The following is a 24,362-nucleotide window of genomic DNA, read 5'->3' on the forward strand; positions in this document are numbered from 1 at the left end:
TGTAGTAACTGGTGGTATTGAAAAGGCTAGCTGACATCACACTTCACGTGAAACTTTGAAAGCTTTGCCTTTGAGATGGGACCAAGACAGGGAAGCTGAATGTCCTCACTTTTATGCAACGTTCACAGCACATCCTGGAGGAAAATAAAAGTGAAGGTGAAAGTTGGAAAAATGAAAACTGAAACTAACAGAAGATATGATTATCAATGTGGAAAATCCCAAAGTTACTTTTTGGATGGCAAAGAGAGTGAGGAGAGAATAGGACATACAAAAATCAATATATAGGAAGCATTCTGTATCTAGACATCAGACAGCAGAAGCTGGAAAGTGACATTTTGAAGGGGTTATAACAGCATGAGAAAAATCCTATTACCAATTCCAGGTATAAGAAAGGATCTTCAGATGCTTTGTGGGAAAAAAGTATTCAACTTTATTGAGAGACAGAAAGAGATCTAAATCATGGATGGAAATTGATGAAAGATCCAGAGGTAGTCAGTCCTCATTAAATCCCAAATAATAGCTCTTATGTGAGTGAGAGTATTGACAAGTGAGTTGTAAAGCCAGAGAGAGGAAATCTACTTTTGACAAAAACAAAGCAAAACAAAACTGAACAAAAACCAAAAGAAATCCCCAATGCAATGGCATTAACTTTACCTGATATCAAGACTTCTGATAAAAGTACAGCAATGCAAAAAATTGGGTGTCTATGTAGGGCCCCCAATGAAGGGGTAGAAATGCCAGTCACTAGATGGGGAGGGTATATAAACACACATAACCACAACAGTCTGACATTTACTTATATAAAGAGCTCTTAAATAAATACGAGTAAGAGAAAGTGCTCTTGTAAGTGGGGCACATCTCTTGAGCAATGACACCACAGTAGAGCAAATTATAACTACCAAAAACTTCAGAAAGGGTGTTGTACTTTGTGAGTCATCAAGACTATGGAGGACACAGCCACAGGAAGGCAGGCAGATCAGTGATAGAATGTATGGTCCCCCCCACCCCAGAACAGCCAGGAAAATGGCAGTCTGTAAATAAATTGTGTTAGTTGTTACCGAGAAGGTTGTGGGGCTTCTTGTCCACCCACTTGGCACAGAGATTGGAGAGAGTTGCAGTCCCCCTGCCTCCTTGTTTATACCTTTTTTCCAAGACTTGCATTCTTCACACGGATGGTATCTTTGACTCCATGCATCTCTCCCTGTCCCCAGAGCCTTCAGCTGTATTTGTCAAGGAGCAGCCAGCATGCAGTGAGGTGCAGGCCAAGGCGGGGGCCAGTGCCACACTGAGCTGTGAGGTGGCCCAGGCCCAGACGGAGGTGACATGGTACAAGGACGGGAAGAAGCTGAGTGCGAGCTCCAAAGTGCACGTGGAGGCCAAGGGCTGCAGCAGGCGGCTGGTGGTGCAGCAGGCAGGGAAGGCCGACGCCGGGGAGTACAGCTGTGAGGCCGGGGGCCAGAAGGTGTCCTTCCATCTGGACGTCACAGGTCAGTTCTTTCAGAGTACAAAATTAGCCTCTTTTATGAGGTGAGCTTGGAACAGATTTATTCCCAAGACAGACTCTCGTGCTCTTTCAGTTAGACTTTTCCATTGACATTACCCATTCACCACCTCCATTTCCACATCCCAGGTGGGACCATGGGAGGATGGCTGGAGGGAGTGCACAGGAAGGAGACAGGTCATTCTCATACACCATGGTTGTGCTTCCACGTAATAGTGCTGGTCACATGTTCCCAGCACCTGCTCAGAACCTACTGGTGGACATTGGAGTTCAGGAATCTGGATCTCCCTGATGCATGGAGCTGATGTAGACCAGATGTCTTTCCAGGAGAGTCGTTCTGAAGGTCACAAATATCTTCCTCCAAATCACATGAGTGTTCTTGATGGTGGAAATGTTTGATTTCATTGAACCAGGGGAAGGGAAAATTGGGGCCACCGTCATATTTGGAGTTTTCCCAGGACTGTGCTTTGAGTCACAGTTTTTGGCGTTTTGGGACACACTTCCCTGTTTTCACAGGGATGTAGAAGTTTTCTCTGCACCTATATGTAGCCAAATCTAGATCTGTATTGTATTGCAATGTCTGTGCAGTTTACAAAGAGAGCAGACACTTACAAATCAATCATTTCCTAGGGAATTATATTGAAACTTACACAAGAAAAATTGGACAAGTTGCACAGTCCTAAGACTTAAGATAAATGGAGGATCATAAGTAATCTTAGAGAATAATGTCTAAGCCCAGTGCCTCTTAAATTCTATAAAATGTTCTGGAAAGAAATTATCTCATGTTTATGTTTATAGGATTCTTATAGAGTTTTGAAAAGAGACACACACATCAATTTATTTTACATATATAGCATATCAATATCAAAATGTGACAAGATAAATATGAAGAATTTTCACAGGCCACCTCTTGTTGATGTCAAGGCAGTACCTTCCAGAAAATATTATCCAACTGAATTCTGCAATTTATCAAGAGAACAACACACTAGGACAACAGTCATATTCCAGGAATGCAAGTCTGGTTCAACACCAGAAACATTAGAAAATCAACAAGTAGCAATCATTAAGAATGAAATCTTGCCATTTGCAACAATGTGGATGGAACTAGAGAGTATTATGCTAAGCGAAATTAGTCAGAGAAAGACAAATATCGTGACTCACTCATATGTGGAATTTTAGATACAAAACTGATGAACATAAGGGAAAGGAAACAAAAACAATGTAAAAACAAGGAGGGAGGCAAACCATAAGAGACTCTTAAATACAGAGAACAAACTGAGGGTTGCTAGAAGGGTGTTAGGTGGGGGAATGAGCTAAAGGCAAGGGCTTTAAGGAGGACACTTGTTTGGATAAGCACTGAGGGTTATATATAGGGGATGAATCACTGGATTCCATTCCTGAAATCATTATTGCACTATATGTTAACTAACTTGGATGTAAATTAAAAAAAATAATTAATAAAAAAACTAACAGAAAAATCAACAATGGCTTGATATTAACAAAATAAAAGTAAAAGCAATGTTATTTCCCCAATAAATGATAAATAAAAGCACTAGATAAAATATAACATCAGAAATCCAGAGAGAATATTCTATAATATGTGGCATCAATTACTACCAAAAAATTCTTCACAAATTTTAAGTAGAACATTTTGTCTTTAATGTAATAATTGGTGGTATTGAATACCTGACATCAAATTTCACATGAAAACTTGAAAACTTTGCCTTTGAGATGGGACCAAGACAGGGAAACTGAGTGTCCTTACTTTTATGCAATATTCACAGCACACCATGGAGGAAAATAAAATTAAAGACATGAAAGCTGGAAAAGTGAAAACTGAAACTAACAGAAGATATGGTTATCAATGTGGAAAATCCCAAACAGTTACATTTTGGATGGGAAAGAGAGTAAGATTAGGACATACAAAAATCACTACAGGAAACACTCTGTATCTATACACCAGACACCAGAAGCTGGAAAGTGACATTTTAAAGGGGTTAACATAACATCAGAAAAATCCTGTTACCAATTCCAAGTCTAAGAAAGGATCGTGAGGTGCTTTGTGGGCAAAAACTATTCAACTTTATTGAGAGACTAAAGATCTAAATCATGGATGGAAATTGATGGAACACCCGAAGTGTTCAATCCTCTTCAACACCCAAATAATAGTTCTTCTGTGAGTAAGAGTATTGACAAGTATATTGCAAAGCCAGAGAGAGGAAGGCCACTTTGAAAAATACAAAACAAAACAAAACAAAAAACAAAAAAATCCTCCAAAATAATGATATTTAATTTACTTGATATCAAGACTTTTGATAAAACTACAGCAATTCAGACAATTGGGTCTTTATGTAGGGACTGAGAAACAGCCCAAGAGAACAGAAAAGTGAATCCAGAAACAGGTCTGTATAAAACCTGAGTCCCTTCTGCTTTTTGTTTTTTAGTTTGGTTTTCACCGTGGTGCTAAGTGTAACTGTAGTGGAGGGTCAGTCTTTCACAAATGGTACTAAGACTATTAACCATATGGAAAACGGAATTGAAGATGGATGTCTATTTCTTCCTATGCAAAATCTCAGCTCAATGTGGGTTAGAGACCTCAGTGAGAAATGTGGTTCAAGCTCTTATCAAACAATGTGGGTCATTAATGACTTCAGCATGAAGTTGTCCCTAAAAAGAACAAAGTGCACAAAATAAAAAGGACAAAATAATATATCTGTCCATAAGAAAGCTCTTAACATTTTGTCACTAGAAACATGAAGGTGTGGAAAGGCAAATCACAAGATGGGGAGGGTATATAAACACACATAACCACAAACACTCTGACATTTACTTAAATAAAGAGCTCCCAAGTGAATATATGAGTAAGAGACAGTGCTGTTGAAAATAGGGCAAAACACTTGAGCAATGACACCACAGAAGAGCAAATATTAAGGTCCAAAAACTTCAGAAAATTTACTGTGCTTTGTGAGTCATCAAGTCAATGAACGAGACAGCCACAGGAAGGCACAGGTGGAACAGTGATAGAATGTATGGTCTCTACCTGGAAGAGCTCACAGGGAACAGTGATAGAATGTATGGTCCTCACCCAGAACATCGCTGATGAGCAGTGATAGAATTTTTGGTTTCCACTGGGGACAGCCCAGGCAGATCAGTGATAGAATGTATTGTCCCCAGTTGGAACAACTAGGAAAGCGGTAGAGTGTGTAAATAAATTTTGTTAGTTGTTGCTGAGAAGGTGGTGGGGCTTCTTGGCCACACACCTGATCCAGGGATTGGAGAGAGTTCCAGTCCCCCTGCCTCCCTGTTTAGACCTTCTTTTCCAGACCTGCATTCTTCACATGGATGGTATCTTTGACTCCAAGCATCCCTCCCTGTCCTCAGAACCTACAGTGGTGTTTGCCAAGGAGCAGCCTGCACGCAGTGAGGTGCAGGCCAAGGCAGGGGCCAGCGCCACACTGAGCTGCGAGGTGGCCCAAGACAAGACAGAGGTGACGTGGTACAAGGACGGGAAGAAGCTGAGTGCGAGCTCCAAAGTGCACATGGAGGCCAAGGGCTGCAGCAGGAAGCTGGTGGTGCAGCAGGCGGGGAAGGTGGATGCTGGGGAGTACCTCTGTGAGGCTGGGGGCCAGAAGGTGTCCTTCTGCCTGGATGTCACAGGTCAGTTCTTAGAGAATGCAAAATTAGCCTTTTTGTGAGGTGAAGGTGGAACAGATTTATCCCCAAGACAGACTCTCGTGCTCTTTCAGTTAGACTTTTTCCCTTGACATCACCCATTCACCACCTCCATTTCCATATCCCAGGTGGGGCCATGGGAACATGGCTGGAAGGAGTGCACAGGAGGGAGACAGGTCATTCTCATACGCCAGAGGTTGTGTTTCCACGTAATAGTGCTGGTCACATGTTCCCAGTACCTGCTCAGAACCCATTCGTGGACGTTGGAGTCCAGGACTCTGGATCTCCCTGATGCTTGGGGCTGAAGTAAACCAGATGTCTCTCCCCTGGAGTCATTCTGAGAGGTCATTGTATCTTCACCAAACACACCTAAGGGTTCCTGCTAGCAAGACATATTGGCTTCACTGAGTCAGGGGACGGGGAAATGTAGGCCACACAGTCATACTTGGAATTATCTTGAGACTGTGCCTTGGGTTTTCAAAGTCTTAGGTGTTCTGGGATACTTCCCTCCTTTCACAGAGTGTAGGAGTTCTCTCTGCACCCATACGTAGCCAAATCTAGATCCATATTTTGTTGCCATGTCTGTGTTGATTACACAGAGAGCAGAGGACTGGTGTGTATGTGCCCCAACAAACACCTGTGATGCTTGGAATTTCCTATCAAAGCATATCTTATTTTCACTTTGTCATAAGTTGGTGTTTTGCCTCTGAATTCTGTTTGTAGTTAGACCTATACGTTTGCCAATGGAATGCTGAGTAGCATATTGTCTACCAGCATGCCCCGCTAAGAATGAGGTCACAGGAGCAGCCACTGAAAGTAATTTAGCATTTATTTCACAGCATTTCCTAATAATTAGTGTGCATCTGTGCTTCCCTGGCTAATCAATAGAGATGTCTGAGAACTGACTTTATTTTCCTTTCATATAATTCATATGTACAGTTACATGTGGCTCCTGGATGCCAGCACATAACATGTTGGTATTACATTGGGGTTTAATGGTTTGTGAGTGTTTACAAATGTTTAAAACCCTATGTGTATATTTGTGATGTGATTATCTGAGAATATGATATAACATTATGCAAGTAAATTTGGAAAGTTTTGACCAATTGATCAAGAGAGCTATATCAAAACTCATGGAAGAACACATAGACAATTTGAGTAGTCCTATAACCTTATAAATTATTGGAACCATAATAAACAATCTTGTCACACAATACTGGATAACCCTAGTGGCTCTACTATCAAATTGTACCAAGTATTCTGGCTGTAGGAACATTCCTGCACTGCAGGGAGAATGTTCTTAGGCAGTCATGTGGTAAAGACTTTGCATCATCTATAAATGTTGAGGTGTGCAGGCATAATGACCCCACAGATCCCACGTGCACAAGAGTCTCTTACAGAATTCCCGCCCCCCACCACAATACCTCGAGCAGAGTGGTGGTAGAATGTAGTCCCCACCTGGAACAGCCCACATGGAGAAGTGGGGTAGAATGTACAGATAAATAGTGTTACTTGTCCTTAGGAAGGCAGTGGGGCTTCTCCAAGTCACACAGTTAGTGCAGAGCTAAAAATTGTGGTTTATATACACAATGGAGTACTACATGGCAATGAGAAAGAATGAAATATGGCCCTTTGTAGCAACATGGATGGAACTGGAGAGTGTTATGCTAAGTGAAATAAGCCATACAGGGAAAGACAGATACCATATGGTTTCACTCTTATGTGGAGCCTAGAGACTTTCAATTCTCCTGCCTCTCCATTCAGTCTTTTCTCAGTGCTGCCTTCCTGATTTGCACAGTATCTTTAACCCTGTGTATCCCTCCCTGTCCTCAGAACCTACAGTGGTGTTTGCCAAGGAGCAGCCTGCACGCAGTGAGGTACAGGCCAAGGCAGGGGCCAGCGCCACACTGAGCTGCGAGGTGGCCCAGGACAAGACAGAGGTGACATGGTACAAGGACGGGAAGAAGCTGAGTGCGAGCTCCAAAGTGCACATGGAGGCCAAGGGCTGTAGCAGGAGGCTGGTGGTGCAACAGGCGGGGAAGGTGGATGCTGGGGAGTACAGCTGTGAGGCCGGGGGCCAGAAGGTGTCCTTCCACCTGGATGTCACAGGTCAGTTCCTTTTGATACTAACAGTCTTGATTGGATATAATGGAGGAATTGCATTACAGATCCCACAGGCTCTGATGTTCCTTCCCTTACTCTTCATCTTTTCCCCTCTGCCATCCTGTTGCCTCCTATTTTCATAGCCAAGGTTAGACTGACAGAAGTTTAATGAGAAGGGTGCTCAGGGAGTGAGAGGGGCCATTTTTGTGTCTTTGAGCAGTTCTCTCAGTCATGCATCTGAGCACCTGCACAGGGCCCTCCTGGAGTTCCTCAGTGCCCAGGACTATGGCTGTTCTTCATGTTTGGGTTCTGAAGTAGACTAGGCATCTCACACCTTGGTTATGTGACTGTGCTTTCCTGAGCTCCCTAGATGCCCCCTTCAGTGCTGTAAGGAGTTCTTACTAGTGAGAGACATTTCAGTTCCTTTAAACCAGAGTAGGGGAAATTTTGATGATATAATCATACTTGGAATGATCTTAACTAAACTTTGGATTATTAATGTTTTGTTTGTTTTAATGTGTTATTTTGCACATGAATATATGTTATCTGTGCACCTGTATGTAGCAAAATCTAGACTGCTGTTTTCTTGTAGTGCCTGTGCAAAGTAAACAGAACTAGAGGGTTGATAGATTTGTACCTGAGACATGTACATGTAAGTTCTGGAGTTCTTTTTCTAAAGCACATCTTGTTTCCTTGTGTCTTCAGTAAGGCCATAGGCCATTCTGTGTCATAATTCCTCTTGGAGTCTGATTTATAGATTTAGAAATGGGAAGAAGTAAGTATCACCATGCTCTGCTATAGATGAATCCTTGTGGTGGCAATCACTGGCTGGTATAGCAGTATGTCATAGGATTTCCTAGTGGGTATTGTGTGTTTGTGCCTCCTGGCTGCTTCATGGGGAAGTCTAAGGACTAAATTTATTTTGCTTTTGTTAAATTTGTCTTAACATCAGAGGAGGGTGGGCCATAGCACCACATTAATCCTAGCTGCCAGCCCATAATAGTTGTGATGGTATATCAGTATATAATATTTTTGGGTGTGTACAGATACCAGAAATCCTACATTTTTCCAAAGTGTTTTTTTGAGAGCATATGGCATATTATTTTATGGTATCAATTTGAAAGTTTTGATAAATTGACCAAATTCTTAGAAAACCATCTGAAAAAGTGACACAAGAAGAAATATATAACTCAGGTAGTCCCATAAATTTAAATAAATGGAAACAGTAATAAAACTTTTTTTCATAGAGAATGATCTAAGCCTAGTAGCTCTGCTGAAAAATTATACCAAATATTATGGAAAGTATTCATGGAGATTATCCTAGAGAATAAAATAAAGATGTACATTCTTTTTTGATTCATGGAGCTAACATAACATCAACACCAAAATCTGACAAGGAAAGAAGGAAGGATTAAAATTATAGGCCAATCTCTTATGGATATCAATATCCAATATCTTCAACAAAACATTGGCAAAGTCATCTAAGCAAGATGTCAAAAAAATATGCTTTGATGAAGTCATAGTCCAGGAATGCAAAGTTGGTTTAATATTCAAAACAGTAGAAAATCACCACAGTTGATCTCAGTGATGTAGGGATTAGGGGTGGTAGTGCCCAATGCAGTAAAAAATCCACTTATAACTTTTGACTCCCCCAGAACTTAACTGTTAATAGCGCACTGTTGACTGAGAGTCTTGCCGATAACTTAAATAGTTGATTTTGCATGTTATATGTATTATACTCTGTATTCTTACAATAATGTAAGATAGAGGAAAGAAATGATATTAAGAAAAGAACAAGAAAGAGAAAATACATTTATAGTACTGTACTGTATTCATTTTAAAAATCAATGTTTAAATGGACCCCTGCAGTTCAAACCCATGTTGTTTGAACTAGCATCAACTGCATAATGTGAACTAACTGCTTGAAGGAGAAAAAGGATATGGTTATCTCAATAAATGCAGAAGAAAAATTTGATAAAGTTTAACATAAACCCTGAGCAAATATTTGATAAAATTTATCCTCAATTCATGCCATAAAATTCTTGACCAACTATCAATAAACCAATTCTTCCTTACCTTGATAAATTGATAAATAGTACTACAGGAAACACCAGGTAACATCATACTTCATGGGAAACCTTGAAGGTTTTACCTATGAGATAGAGAACAAGGGAAGGGGTGCACTGTTAGCACTTCTATCCAACATTGCACAGCATGGAAGGGAGGAAAATGAAATAAAATGCATAAACCTTGGTAAACAAAGTAGAATTCACAGAAGACATGATCACGATCACCACGTCTGAAATTACAAATAAAAATTGTTAGGCTTTGTGAGTATTAGAAAGATAACCACGTACAAATGTTGACATAAAGAAAACACTTCTGTATATATACACTAGATATACACTATATACACTAATTTCATAGAAATTCAATATACACTAATTTGATAGAAATTTTTTTTTGTCATTTAACCATATGCAAAAAAAAGTCTGGTAATTCACACTGCATACCCATCCAACTCCATGTGGATGACAGGGTGACAGGTGGCACCATGACACTCTTAGATGATGATATGGATTGAAGGGTAAGCGGGGGTTTCTGATATAACACAAATGCACTAGCCACCATGGGACAAGAATGACATGTTTGACCACATTAAACCTGCAATCTTTGATTCATTAGAACACACCCCAAGAGTGAAAAGGCAAACCCCACACATATGGAAGAGAGAATCTCTGTCATGTTAAATAGAGTTCCTAAAATGAATGTGAAAGAGACAGAGAGTGGTCTTGACCATTGGACAGAAAACATGACAGTGACGATTCAGAAACACAAACAGTAATGACCGGAAAGAATGCTCCACTGTTTGAGTCCTCAGGACCATGCAAAACAGCCACAGAGGGCAATCTACACTCCCCCCAGATTGCCAGCACTAGTCAGTGCAGAGTAGGCCAGAGCATGAAGCCCTGAACCTGCAGGAACTCCCTGCACTAAAGGTGAGATGCTCCCAGCATGAATGTGTGGAAAGACTCCGCATCATCTTATAAGGTTAAGGTGGGAAGTCATCATGACTCCACAGGTTGCATGTGCACAGAGGTCTCTCAAGAGTCCCAGCCTAGAGCAGCCCAAGTAGAGTGGTGATAGAACATATGGTCCAGACCTAGAACATCCTAGGTGGGGCAGTGATAGACTGTATGGTCCCACCTGGAACAGCCCAGGAGGAGCAGGGATAGAATGTATGGTCCCACCTGGAACAGCCCAGGAGGAGCAGGGATAAAATGTATGGTCCCACCTGGAATATCCCAGGTGGATCAGGGATAGAATGTATGGTCCCCACCTGGAACATGCCAGGTGGAGCAGGGATAGAATGTATGGTCCCCACCTGGAACAGACGAGGTGGAACAGTGATAGAATGTATGGTCCCACTTGGAAAAGCCCACATGGAACAGTGATAGAATGTATGGTCCCACCTGGAACAGCCCAGGAGGAGCAGGGATAGAATGTATGGTCCTACCTGGAGCAGTCCAGGAGAGCAAGGATAGAATGTATGTATGCTCCCCACCTGGAACAGCCCAGGAGAGCAGGGATAGAATGTATGGTCCCCACTTAGGACAGACAGGGTGGAGCAGGGATAGAATATATGGTCCCCAACTGGAACAACCAGGAAAGTGGTAGAGTGTGTAAATAAGTTGTGTTAGTTGTTGCTGAAAAGGTGCTGAGGCTTCTTGGCCCACATCTGATGCAGGGATTGGAGAGAGTTCCAGTCCCCCTGCCTCCCTGTTTAGACCTTCTTTCCCAGACCTGCATTCTTCACATGGATTGTATCTTTGACCTCATGCATCCCTCCCTCTCTCCAGAGCCTGCAGCTGTGTTTGCCAAGGAGCAGCCGGCACGCAGTGAGGTGCAGGCCAAGGCAGGGGCCAGCGCCACGCTGAGCTGTGAGGTGGCCCAGGCCCAGACGGAGGTGACATGGTACAAGGATGGGAAGAAACTGAGTGCGAGCTCCAGAGTGCGCGTGGAGACCAAGGGCTGCAGCAGGAGGCTGGTGGTGCAGCAGGCGGGGAAGGCAGACGCCGGGGAGTACAGCTGTGAGGCCGGGGGCCAGAAGGTGTCCTTCCTCCTGGATGTCACAGGTCAGTACTTGGGTGGTGGTGGCGTGCCATGTTAGCCCTGTTTCAGCATGATGTGTTGACTGACAGCTATGAAGAACCTGTGGTCTCTCCAGTAGATCTCCTGTCCTCACATCTCCCATATCCCATCTTCATGCCTGTGGCCAAGCCCTGGGAGAGTGGATGGGAAGATCTGTGTACAGCACACCACCCCTGTTGTGCACCCTGCATGATGTTTCCATGGAGTAATGCTCCTGGAGTTCCTGTGTCCAGTACTCTCGCTCCATCTGGCTTCACTGCCTAAAGTAAAGCCAATGTCTCTCACCCCAGGGCATGCAAATTACTTCTAGAAGCTCCCAGATGACCTCACCCAGCACCACATGAGGGCTGAAAATCTTTGAACCTGATACAGGTGCATTTCAGATACCCAACCCAGTCGTCTTAGAGTTGTCTTGAGACTGAACTTGGCATTACCAAAATTTCAGTCATTTTGGGACACTCTTCCTGCCTCACATGTGGACATGGAAGTTATCTGTGCACCTATGTGTACCCAAATCTCGATCCCTGTTCTGTCGCAATGTCCGCACATAGTAAACCAGGAGCAGAGGGCTGGGAGATATGCGACTTGGATGTGTACCTGGCATGTGGGACATTATTTACTTACTTATTGATAATTTTTAAATGTTTATTTATTTATTTTCAGAGAGAGAGAGAGAGAGAGAGGAAGAGAGAGAGAGAGAGAGAGAAAGCATGAGCAAGGGAGGGGCACAGAGAGAGGGAGAGAGAGAATCCCAATCAGGCTCTGTGTTGACATTACCTGAAGCAGGGCTTAATCTCAGGAACTGTGGGATCATGACCTGAGCTGAACTTAAGACTGAGATGCTTAACCAACTGAGTCACCCAGGAGCCCCTGGAACATTCTTTTGAAAGAAAATTTCAGTTTCCTTTTGTCTCTGTGAGAATGTTCTGTGTCAGTATTGTGGTTGGAGTTTGATTCATAGATTTTGAAGCTGGGAAGAATGAGTAGCTTCTCTGAAATCAGCACACTTTGGGACAGATAAGTTACTATAGTGGCAGCCACTGACTGGTGAAGCAGTATTTATGTATTTATTTCATAGCATTTGCTAGTGGTGTGTGTGGGGGGGGGGGGCGTGCACGCGTATGCCCATCCCTGGCTGGTGCACAGAGATATCTGCAAACTTACTTTAAGTTAAGAGAGGTTAAGCTCAAATAGGTGGTCTGTGGCCCCACATTGACTCCTAATAGCAATGTGTGACTCTTCAGTAGTGTATCATTACATGATTTGTAGATGTGTATAGATAGTAAGAAACTTACTAGGAACACTTTTGACCCTGTCATTTCAGTAGAACGTGATATTATTTTACTCAAGTAGAATTGAAAAGTTTTGGAAAATTGTCCAATTCCTTGAAAACTGTATCAAAACATCCACAAGAAGATATAAACAATGTAAACAATCTTATAACTTTTTTAAAAAATGGAACCATCCCAAAAAGCCTTCTCATTAGACAAGATTAAATTCAGTGGTTCTGCTGGTAAGTTACAATTTACGAATTGTAGATTACAAATTACAAATTCTGGAAAGAAATTGTCCCATGATCATGGAGGATTCTTTAAGAGGACAGAAAAGGGATGTACACTCTTAACCCATTTTACGCCGCATTGATACCCAAATTGGACAAGTGTGAAGAATTGCAATTGGAGGCCAGTCTCGGATGCATGTCAATACCAAATTTTACACAAAATATTGTCCAAGTAACAGTGCAATACTCAAAGTGCAGACACACTGTCTGAGCTCATCTCCTAAGAACACAGGATTGGCCAACACCAGAACATTAGAATATCAGTATAATCTGTCATATTTAGAACTTAAAAGGGAAAACACATTTTTTGTTTTGTTTTATTCTCACATGACTGCTTGATAAAATTTTTACATTATATGCAGAAGAAGAATTTCATAAAATGTAGCATACATTCAAGGTAGTCAAGTCCTTGATTAACTATAAGAGGATTGTTCCTTAATTTGACGCAGGATACAGAAAACTACAGCACATCACATTCACAGGGTGTCTCCTTCTAACTGGAGCTTGTACATGGCTCCACTGGTACAACTGTGTGCAACACTGTACAGTGAATCAGGAGAAATATAAAATGAAGTAATATAACTAATAAAGCTGTAGTAGGAAGACATCAGGTTGCAACTTGGGGATAGGTGCATAACACAAAGGGACAAGTGGTAAGGTTCAAATAGACCATGCTGTGACCAGCTTCACCCACCCCATCCTTTTCCAGTTTTTAAAAGGAGATTTTTTAATGTTTATTTATTTATTTTCAGAGAGAGATAGAGAGGGAGCTAGAGCAGGGGAGGGGCAGAGAGAGAGAGCCCAGGTGGAGCAGTGACAGAATGCATGGTCTCTGTGCTGCTACTGCAGAGCCCAGTATGGGGCTCACACCCATAAGCTGTGACATCATGACCTGAGCTGAAACCAAGAGTTGGACACTTAACTGACTAAACCACCCAGGCACCCCCCCTTTTCAATTATTTTTATTCTGTAATTCTGGCACATGGTATAGAGATAGATTGTCTTTTCATAAATGGTGCTCAGACTATGTAACTTTGTATCTATCTATCTATCTATCTATCTATCTATCTATATAATCTATCTATCTGTATATCATCTATCTGTGTCTTACATCTCTCCATCTTTCCATCATCTATGTGGATCTCTCTCTCTCTCTCTCTCTCTCTCTCTCTCTCTCTCTCTCTCCATCTTTCTGTCATCTATCTGGATCATCTATCAATCTATCTATCTATCTATCTATCTATCTATCTATCATCTACTATATCATCTATCTGTATCTATCTATCTATCTATCTATCTATCTATCTATCTATCTTTCATCTATCTGTATCATCCATTACTCCATCTTTCCATCATCTATCTGGATCATCTATCTACCTACCTACCTACCTACCTATCTACCTACCTACCTATGTGTGTATCTACATATATATGTATCATCTATCTATATCTATCCATCATCTACCTGTATTATCTATCTATCTATCTATCTATCTATCTTCTATGTCTCTCTCAAATGATCTATTTATCTATAATAAAAATGGGGGGCTCCCCCACATCACGCATAGGCACCAACTCCAGCCAAGCTAGGATTCCAGTGTGAAAGACAAAACACGCTCTTAGCAGAGAACACACAACATTTAATGGCCTCAGGGTAATGAAAGATTTCTGAAACAGAATATGAACACACCAACCACAAAGGACACATTGACATACCTGCCTAAATCACAACTGAGAACTTTACATCATCAGAGGACACAAAGGGATGAAAAGGCAAGTGACGATGATGGATAAATTATTCACAAAACCATGATTATCAAAGCTCTAATGCAAGTGCAAGAGCTCCTAAAAACGAATATGTAAAGGACAGGCCATAATTAGCAATAACTGATAACCAGACAGGGCATTGCAATGATACCACACTGCAGAAGAGAAGAGTCAGAGAAACCTGAACGGTGCTCCACTGTGTGAGTCATCAGGGACTTACATGGAAAGACCACAGGAGGGACATGTCCCTCCCTGCAGGTGCCAGCAGTGGACATCACAGTGTAGGTGAGAGCAAGGAGCGGCAGCAGCTCCCTGCACAACTGTGAGGAAAGACTGCATCACCTGGGAAGGCTGGGGTGCGTGTGCATTGCAACACCCCTGCACCTCTCCCAGAGGTATGTGTGCACAGCGAAGTCTTTTCCAGCATCCCCACGTGGAACAGTGGTAGAGCCTATAGTGAACTTTGGGTACTTGTGCAGCCAGCACAGAGCCTGGAGGAGTTTCCGTGGCCCTGCACCCTCATCCAGGCCTGCTCTCCCAGTGCTGCGACCCTAATGGATATGGTGTGTTTGATGCTGTGTGTCCCTCCCTGTCCCCAGAGCCCTCGGTCATGTTTGCCAAGGAGCAGCCAGCACTCAGTGAGGTGCAGGCCAAGGCGGGGGCCAGTGCCACACTGAGCTGCGAGGTGGCCCAGGCCCAGACGGAGGTGACGTGGTACAAGGACGGGAAGAAGCTGAGTGCCAGCTCCAGAATGCGTGTGGAAGCCAAGGGCTGCAGCAGGAAGCTGGTGATGCAGCAGGCAGGGAAGGCGGACGCCGGGGAGTACAGCTGTGAGGCCGGGGGAGAGAAGGTGTCCTTCCACCTGGACGTCACAGGTCAGTTCTGGGGCTAATACTTTATCCTTGACTGCCAGTGATGATGGCACTAGTGCGCAGCCCAGACAGACCCTGATGCTCCTCCCAGATCCCAGCCTTCTGCCTCCCATTTCACTCTGGTGGCTGAACCCACGGATGTGGGAAGGGAAGAGTGTCCAGACAAGAGAGAGCTCCTCTTGGGTACCCCATGGTGTGTCCACATGGCCATGCTCAGCCACTGTCCCCAGCACCCCTTCAGAACGTACTGTGGCTCCTTTGGCGTCCGGGATTCAGGCTCTGTGTGCTGCACTGGGCTGAGATTGACCAGACGTCCTCACCTGCAGATGCTCTAGTGGCTTCCATAGCCTCATTTAAAGGTTCTCACTATCAAGAGATGTTTGGGTTTCAGTAAGCCAGGATAAGAGGACGCTTCAGCCTCCTGATCATAGCTGGAATCATCTCGAGGTTGAACTTGCATTATTGAGGTTGTAGGTATTCTGGGCCATGCTCACGGGTGTGGAAGCTCCCTGAGTGCAAAACACAGATAGATGTTTATTGTAGCATCTCGGCAAAATAAATAACAAGCGGCGAAGTGGTAGTAGCTGAACACCTGTGATGAGCACGTGTGTGGTTTGGAGCTGTTTTCAAAGCAAATCTTGTTTCTTTTTGTCTTCAGTTAGGATATCCTGTGTCAGAATTCCCCCTGGATGAGGTAAAGGTTGAGGGAGGGAGAGGAGTAAGTGGCTTGTGGGACATGAGCACACTCAGTGGTAGCAGCCCCTGACTGATAAGGCAGTATCCATCCCACTGTGTTTCCAGATGGTGCTCAGGGACACTGATGCCTCCTGACTGGTTCCAGACAAGTCTGTGACCTATCTTTATTTTCCTTCTTGTGGGCAAATTGAACTTCAGAGCAGCCCTGCCTGACTCCTGGGGGCCCCCATAGCAGTTTGCAGTTGTATTAGTACATCATGGTTTGTGGGTGTGTATGGACACCACAAAACCTGTTGTGTGTCTTTCTGACAAGTCACTTGAGAGAATCTGGCACTCTTTAATGCCAGAACATCAGAACAGTGGTGATGTATGGTCCTAGTGGTTGTAGAAAAGCAAATCTCAACGGACGTAAGAAGTGGACAATGCCCACAGTGTCATTGGAACAACAGAAGCAGGAACCAAAGTGTCTTCATGGAACAGAATGGAAGCCTGGTGACTTGCCTGGTAAATCCTTCCAGGCATTCTGGAAATTATATCCTGTTCACAGACATTCTTGTAGAGAAAAGGAGATACACTCTTATCCCATCTTACATGGTAGCGTAGCTTCTGTAGTACAACACGATGGGACAGGAGAAAGAGCGTGGGCCAGTGTGTCATGGCTTTCCAGGCCTATATTTAGACAGAATATCAGTGAACTGAAATCAGCAGTGTATCAACAGAATCATGCACTGATAGGAGGTACAGTTCCACTCTCCCTGCATTGCCAGTAGATGCTGACACGGAGTAGGTTGCAGCAGGGAGCTGCGGGGACTCCGTGCCCACATGGGAAAGACCCTGCAAGCCATGCACGTGCAGAGCCTGGAGACTATTCCAGCCATCCCGTTTACCTCTTCTTTCCCAGTGCTGCCTTCCTAACTTAGATGGTGTGTTTGTTCCTGTGTGTCCCTCTCTGTCCCCAGAGCCCTTGGCCATGTTTGCCAAGGAGCAGCTGGCATGCAGTGAGGTGCAGGCTGAGGCGGGGGCCAGCGTCACGCTGAGCTGCGAGGTGGCTCAGGACAAGACAGAGGTGACGTGGTACAAGGATGGGAAGAAGCTGAATGCAAGCTCCAAAGTGTGCATGGAGGCCACAGGCTGCAGCAGGAGGCTGGTGGTGCAGCAGGCGGGGAAGGCGGACACTGGGGAGTACAGCTGTGAGGCTGGGGGAGAGAAGGTGTCCTTCCACCTAAACATTACAGGTGGGGGCCAGCATTGGGAAGAGGGTATAAACTCCTGACAAATCAGGAAATGAGCCCTTCTCAGACAGGGCTGTGTGTTGTACCTGTGTTGGGGTCTCTGCTGACGGGCCTGGCCCAGGGCTCTGTCCACTGCCCAGGTCCTTGGATTGGAGACACTCCCTGTAGCCCCTGTTCTGGGACATTCCCGACATTTGCGTCCCCCAGTTTCTGCCCCTCTCTGCCACATCCCCACCTTACCCCCACACAACCTGACCACCAAGGCCTGTGGTCTGTGGCCGTAGCCATTCTGTCTAGGGTTGGTAAGCAGACACGTTTCCCATTGCAAACGCACCATGCACAGTTTTGGAGCTCAGCCCTGTTCTGGGAGACTTACTTGAGGGGTTTGCCCTCAGCAGGGCTTGGCTCCCTGTCACTTGCCTTGGGATCCCGAGTGTCCAGCTGATGTTCAGTCAGCCCTGCGGGCTTGCCCTGCTCTGATGCCCATCTTGGTCTGGGCCAAGCTGTCTTCTGCTGCCTCCTCTCCTGGCCCTGCTCCAATGTCTTTCAGTAATGTGGGCCCAGGCCCCAGGCTGTGGTCTCTCTGACCTGCCTGCTGCCCACGGTCTACAGTGTCTGCTCATGAGCCCCCTCTTCCCTGCTGGGCAGGGATGCTGGGCTCTCAGCTCTTGGCTCCCGGGCCCGTGACCCCAGGTGTCTCTTCCTGGCCACCCTGTCGCACCCCTGGGAGCCTGGATAGTGACCGTTAGGTGGCATGGAGCCTTGCTGGATTAACTGTCAGACTTGTTCAGCAGAGTCTCAGCAGAGGACTGGACGGGCCAGGCAGCGGCACAGCAGTGGAAGTTTGGGTGGGGTGTGTGTGTCCCATTTCAGATCTCGTCCCCCGGTTCAGCCCCTAGGTGGGATGGGCGAGGCCAGGAATGAAAGGGCCCTGTTCTCATGCTCGTTGATCTCCCCACAGAGCTGGAGCCTGCGACCCCCATGGTGGAGAGACCTGGCCGCAGAGAGCCTCTGGTGGTCAGGGAGCACGAGGACATTGTCCTGACCGCCATGCTGGCTACGCCCTCCGTGGCCGCAGTGACGTGGCTCAAAGACGGTGTGGAGATCCGCCGCAGCAAGCGGCACGAAACGGCCAGCCTGGGGGACACCCACACCCTGACGATCCGCGGCGCGCAAACCCTGGACACCGCAGTGTACAGCTGCCGCGTGGGCGCAGATGGGCAGGACTTCCCAGTGCAGGTGGAAGGTCAGAGGGGCTGGGGTGTCCTCTGGGAGCCCCGTGTGCACTGGGGCGCCTGTGGGGCTGGAGGGTCTCCCATGAGGTTGCGTAGGCAGCATCCCGGCGTGGAGCCGGAGTGGCACTCTGGGCGCATGACTGGTTGATACAGAGTTTGTCCCCTGGCCCAAGCCCCGTGGCTGACACCCCCCTTCCATCCCGCAGAGGTGGCCGCTAAGTTCTGCCGGCCCCTGGAGCCTGTGAGCGGGGAGCTAGGTGGCACGGTGACGCTGGCCTGCGAGCTGAGCCCGCCGCAGGCCGAGGTGGTGTGGCGCTGCGGGAGCACACAGCTCCGGGCTGGCAAGCGCTTCCAGATGGAAGCCACAGGGCCCCGGCGCTCGCTCACCGTGTCCGGCCTGCGGCTGGAGGATGCAGGGCAGTATGCATGTGAGACCCGGGATGACTGCACCAGCGCGCAGCTCTCCGTCAGCGGTAGGCAGGGGCAAGACGCATCTGGGGGCCTTCCTGGAGGAGGTGTGTGCTCTCTGCGTCTGCATGGGGCGGGGGGTCTCTGCCTCTCCTACTCACCTCTCAAGCAAAACCCCTGTCTGCAGCCCCCCGCATGGTCAAGTTCATGTCTGGGTTAAGCGCCGTGGTGGCAGAAGAGGGCCAGGAGGCCACCTTCCAGTGCGTGGTGTCCCCCAGCGATGCAGCAGTCAGGTGGTTCCGGGACGGCGCGTTGCTGCAGCCCAGTGAGAAGTTCCTCATCTCACAGAGTGGCGCGAGCCACAGCCTGACCATCTTGGGCCTGACCCTGGACGACCCAGGCCAGATCACTGCAGAGGCCGAGGGGGTCTCCTCGGCTGCTGCCCTCCGGGTGCGAGGTACGTGGGAGGGCCTCCCAGGGAGACTGGTTCGAAGGCCGCTTTCTGATGCCAACCTGTGTCCAGCTGGTTCGGGTGACCTCGAGGGACCCTGGGCTTGGTTGGCTAAGGAAAGGAGACTCAGGTGGGACCCAGGGGCCAGATACCTACTCTGAAGGGGACAAAGTAAACCCCTGTAAGGTGCATCTGGTTGTGGGTGGGCAGAGGTTTAGGCCGTCAAGGGAGACTGCCTGGAGGAGGCATCCCAAGCTGAGCCCCATGGTCGGCAAGGTGGGAGGGAGTGGAGTTAGCCAGTGCAAGCAGGGTTGGGGGTGGGGGGGTTGCTGGGACCTCACCTGGGGACCTGCTGCTGGTTCTGAGTGAGTTAGTAACATGGACACCTGGAAAGGTCATCCAGAGCCTGGGACTGGGAGGTGCACCTGACTGGCTCCTTTCACTCCTTCACGTAGAGTGTCCAGGGTCTCCTTGGGGCAGACTGGCTGGGGGCTCAGCGTCTGTGTTACCTGCCCCCCCCCCCAACCATGCCCCATTGCTGCTGGTCGTGGTGGGCTTGTCGTGAGTAGGAGGGTGGGAGGTGAGAGACAGGCTGAGGAAGAAGCAGCTCCCGGGGCCTCTGTTCCCTTCTCTACAGTTGTATCTGTACAGGTGTGCAGCTGGGCCTAGTGTGGAGTGAGAACATGAGGTCACGGTGGGGGCAGCTGTGCTGACTGTGGAGGTCAGGCCCCTCTGTGCCCTGGCTTTCCTGGGAGTGGCAGTGGCTGCGGTGACCTCCCTTTCTCATGACCCCAGAGGCTCCAGTGCTGTTCAGAAAGAAGCTGGAGCCACAGACGGTGGAGGAGCAGAGCTCAGTGGCCATGGAGGTAGAGCTGACACGGCCATGGCCCGAGGTCAAGTGGACACGGAACGCAGTGGCCCTAGTGCCAGGCAAGAACGTGGAGATTCACGCCGAGAGCACCAGGCACCGCTTGGTTCTTCACTGCGTGGGTTTTGCCGACCGCGGCTTTTATGGCTGTGAGACTCCAGACGACAAGACGCAGGCCAAGCTCACCGTGGAAAGTGAGTGGCAGCAGCAGGCTGGGCGTGGGGGTCGGGCGTCAAGGAAGGAGGACGGAAGGGGGTGTCCCCCTGGAGGGACAGGCCCTGGGGGGTGGCGGGAGGCAGGGAGGATGGGAGAGAAGGAAGGGAAGGGCTGGGCCTTTCCCTCCAGGATGCCTGGCTGGCTCTGAGGCTCCTGGGGAGGTGAGTGGGGGCTGGCTGAAGGGCCTGGGTCTCACGGCGGTGCCTCATGCACCCCCGTGTTTGTCCCGCAGTGCGCCAGGTCCGGCTTGTGCGGGGCCTGCAGGCGGTGGAGGTGTGGGAGCAGGGCACAGCCACCATGGATGTGGAGCTGTCACATGACAACGTGGAGGGCAGCTGGACGCGAGACAGTGTGCGGCTGCAGCCAGGGTCCACGTGCCAGCTGGCCGTGCAAGGCCCCATCCACACCCTCATCCTGTCGGGGCTGCGGCCGCAGGATAGTGGCCTCATCGCCTTCAAAGCCGAGGGGGTGCACACGTCTGCACAGCTCACGGTCACTGGTGCGTGGGCACAGGGGGGGCCCACTCCTGAGTGCACCTGCCTCTGTCCCCAATGAGGTCCGGGGAGCCAGGCAAGGGCAGGGTGGGGAGTGTCATTCCCAGAACTGGCTGTGTGAGACCACACATCTCAGGTGTCGCTTCTCACCTCCCCCTTCCTGCCAACCCAGAGCTGCCTGTGAGGTTCAGCCGCCCTCTGCAGGATGTGGTGGCCACAGAGAAGGACAGGGTGACCTTGGAGTGTGAGCTGTCTCGCCCCAACGTGGACGTGCGCTGGCTGAAGGTGGCTTGGGCTGCTCCCGCCTGTCACTGTGGGCTGGCAGGGGTGGGACTGCTCTGTTGGCCACCTCCAGTGCCTGACCCGACCTCGTTCCTCCTCAGGACGGCGTGGAGCTTAGGGTGGGCAAGACAGTGGGCATGGTGGCCCAGGGCGCCTGTCGGAGTCTCATCATTTTCCGCTGTGAGCTTGGTGACCAGGGCGTGTACGTGTGCGATGCTCATGATGCTCAGAGCTCAGCCTCCCTGAAGGTGCAAGGTAGGCAGATTAAAGGTCAGGGTCTGCTGGGCAAGAGCCTCCTGGCCACCCTGCATCCCCCCAGCAAAGTGCTTAGCCCTCTGGCTCTGCCCCTGCCCTGCACCCCTCAGCAATCTGGGTGGGAGGGGTAAGGGGGAGCTCTGGGCATCCACAAGTGGCACGGCCTTCTTGCCGCCCCAGGTCGTAACATCCAGATCGTGAGGCCCCTGGAGGATGTGGAGGTGATGGAAAAGGAGGGCGCCACCTTCTCTTGCAAGATCTCTCACGATGAGGTGCCAGCCCAGTGGTTCTGGGAGGGCAGTAAGCTTCGGCCCAGTGACAATGTGCGCATCCGCCAGGAAGGTGAGCTGTTGGGCAGGTGTCAGGAGGGCTTGTCCTCCATCCTGCCCCCAGGGCCTATTCCCAGTACTGAGTGGCCTGTGTTTCCAGGGAGGACATACACCCTCATCTACCGGAGGGTCCTGGCAGAAGATTCAGGAGAGATCAGATTTGTAGCCGAAAATGCAGAATCTCGAGCTGAGCTCCGAGTTAAAGGTGAGGGAGCCCAGGGGAGGGTTTTTGCTGGACAGTGTTTGTGAATGCACAGTTTTGCAGCCTTACAGGGACTGACAGGGCAGCAGTCCCAGGACACCAATGACCCAGAAGGAGGAAAAGGAGGTATTGCCTCCTCACCAGGAAGACAGGGGTCTTGGAGAGGCAGCTCAGGAGGTCACAGTAAATCCTTCCTCCCGGGACTTAGCAATGGAGAGAAAGCGCTGTGGGGTCCCGGCATGTGGTGAGCATGAGGCCTTAACAGGTGGCCCTAGCCACGGTCAGGGCATAGAGGAGGGAGGGTCTGCCACAAGTTGGGGGGAAGGTATATGAGATTTGGAATTGCTTGATGCAGGATTGTGCAGGGTGAGGGGTGTGGATGTGAAGAGGCAGGGCAGGGGTGAGGCCAGGGTGCTCTGGATGAGCTTGTCAAGGGCGCACGGTGCAGTGGTGTGTGTGGGGGGGGGAGTGGTGTGCCCACCCTTCCCCTGGTCAGCTCTGTGCAGTGGGTCCCAGAGAAGCCGAGGGTGACACCTGGCCTCGCCACCTGCTGGCCCTGGCAGAGGGGCTCCAGCCCTCTGGAGGCTGCACAGGCAGAGCACCCAGACCCGGGTGGGTGGATGGGTGGGGGTTCAGGTGGGGTTTTTGGGGCACTGAGCATCCCTTATCCTGTCCCCTCACCCCTGGTCACACCTCAGAGCTGCCGGTGACCATCCTGCGCCCACTTCGGGACAAGATAGCCATGGAGAGGCACCGCGGTGTGCTGGAGTGCCAGATGTCCAGGGCCAGCGCCCAGGTGCAGTGGTTCAAGGGCAGCGTGGAGCTGCAGTCAGGACCCAAGTACGAGATGGTCAGCGACGGCCTCTACCGCAAGCTGATCATCAACGACGTGCAGCCGGAGGATGAGGACACCTACACGTGCGATGCTGGCAACGTGAAGACCAGTGCCCAGTTCTTTGTGGAAGGTGCGGGCGGGGCCGCCCTGGCACCTCCCCACTGTGCCTGTGGCTGCTGGCGGTCCTCCCTGTGGGACCGCCCCAGTGACCAGCCCCTCACCCACAGAGCAATCCATCACCATCGTTCGAGGCCTGCAGGACGTGACTGTGATGGAGCCGGCACCTGCCTGGTTCGAATGCGAGACCTCCATCCCCTCGGTGCGGCCGCCCAAGTGGTTCCTGGGAAAGACAGTGCTCCAGGCCGGGCCCACCGTAGGCATGGAGCAGGAGGGAACGGTGCACCGGCTGACGCTGCGACGAACCTGCTCCACCATGACTGGGCCGGTGCACTTCACCATCGGCAAGTCGCGCTCCACCGCACGCCTGGTGGTCTCTGGTGAGCGCGCCGCTGGGGCGAAGGGGCACAGACCTGGCAGGTCTGGTGGCAGACCTGGAACAGGGTGGGTTCTGGGACCCCGCAGTCCCTCCGCTGACGCAGCGCTGCCCTCTCCCCTCCCGCGGCAGACATCCCCATGGTGCTCACACGGCCCCTGGAGCCCAAGGAGGGGCGCGAGCTGCAGTCGGTGGTCCTGTCCTGCGACTTCAAGCCGGCCCCCAAGGCCGTGCAGTGGTACAAGGAGGACACGCCCCTGGCGCCCTCCGACAAGTTCAAGATGAGGCTGGAGGGCCACATGGCGGAGCTGCGCGTCCTCCGGCTCACGCCCGCGGACGCCGGCGTCTACCGGTGCCAGGCCGGCAGCGCCCAGAGCAGCGCTGAGGTCACGGTGGAAGGTAGCCAGGGCTCACGGGGTCGCCCCGTGCCAGGGCGAGGGTCTCCGCCTGGGGGATGTGTTCCCGGGGTAGAGGGGGGAGGGGCGGGGAGAGGGTCCCCGGAGGGGAGGGTCTGGGGGGGAGGGTCCCCAAGGAGGAGGGTCAGGGATGTGGGGAGGGTCCTTGCCGTGGGGCGGGGGCTCCGGAGGGGGAGGGGGGGGGGGGGGCATCCCCGGGGGGGGGGGGTTGGGGGGGGGGGGGGCCTCGCGGGGGGGGGGGGGGAGCGTCCCTGGGGGGGGGGGTCTGGGAGAGGAGGCGAGGAACCCCTCTCCCCCGGGGGAAGGGTCTCCTGCGGCGGTG

At 49.4% G+C, this 24,362-nt stretch overlaps 1 pseudogene; it reads left to right on the forward strand.

Annotated features, from left to right (window-relative positions):
* Positions 1 to 1,172: 1,172 nt before the first annotated feature.
* Positions 1,173 to 24,362, forward strand: part of LOC125917296 (obscurin-like) — a 39,042-nt pseudogene continuing 15,852 nt past the window's right edge.

This window comes from Panthera uncia, unplaced genomic scaffold (assembly GCF_023721935.1).
Source record: "Panthera uncia isolate 11264 unplaced genomic scaffold, Puncia_PCG_1.0 HiC_scaffold_1662, whole genome shotgun sequence".
NCBI lineage: Eukaryota > Metazoa > Chordata > Mammalia > Carnivora > Felidae > Panthera > Panthera uncia.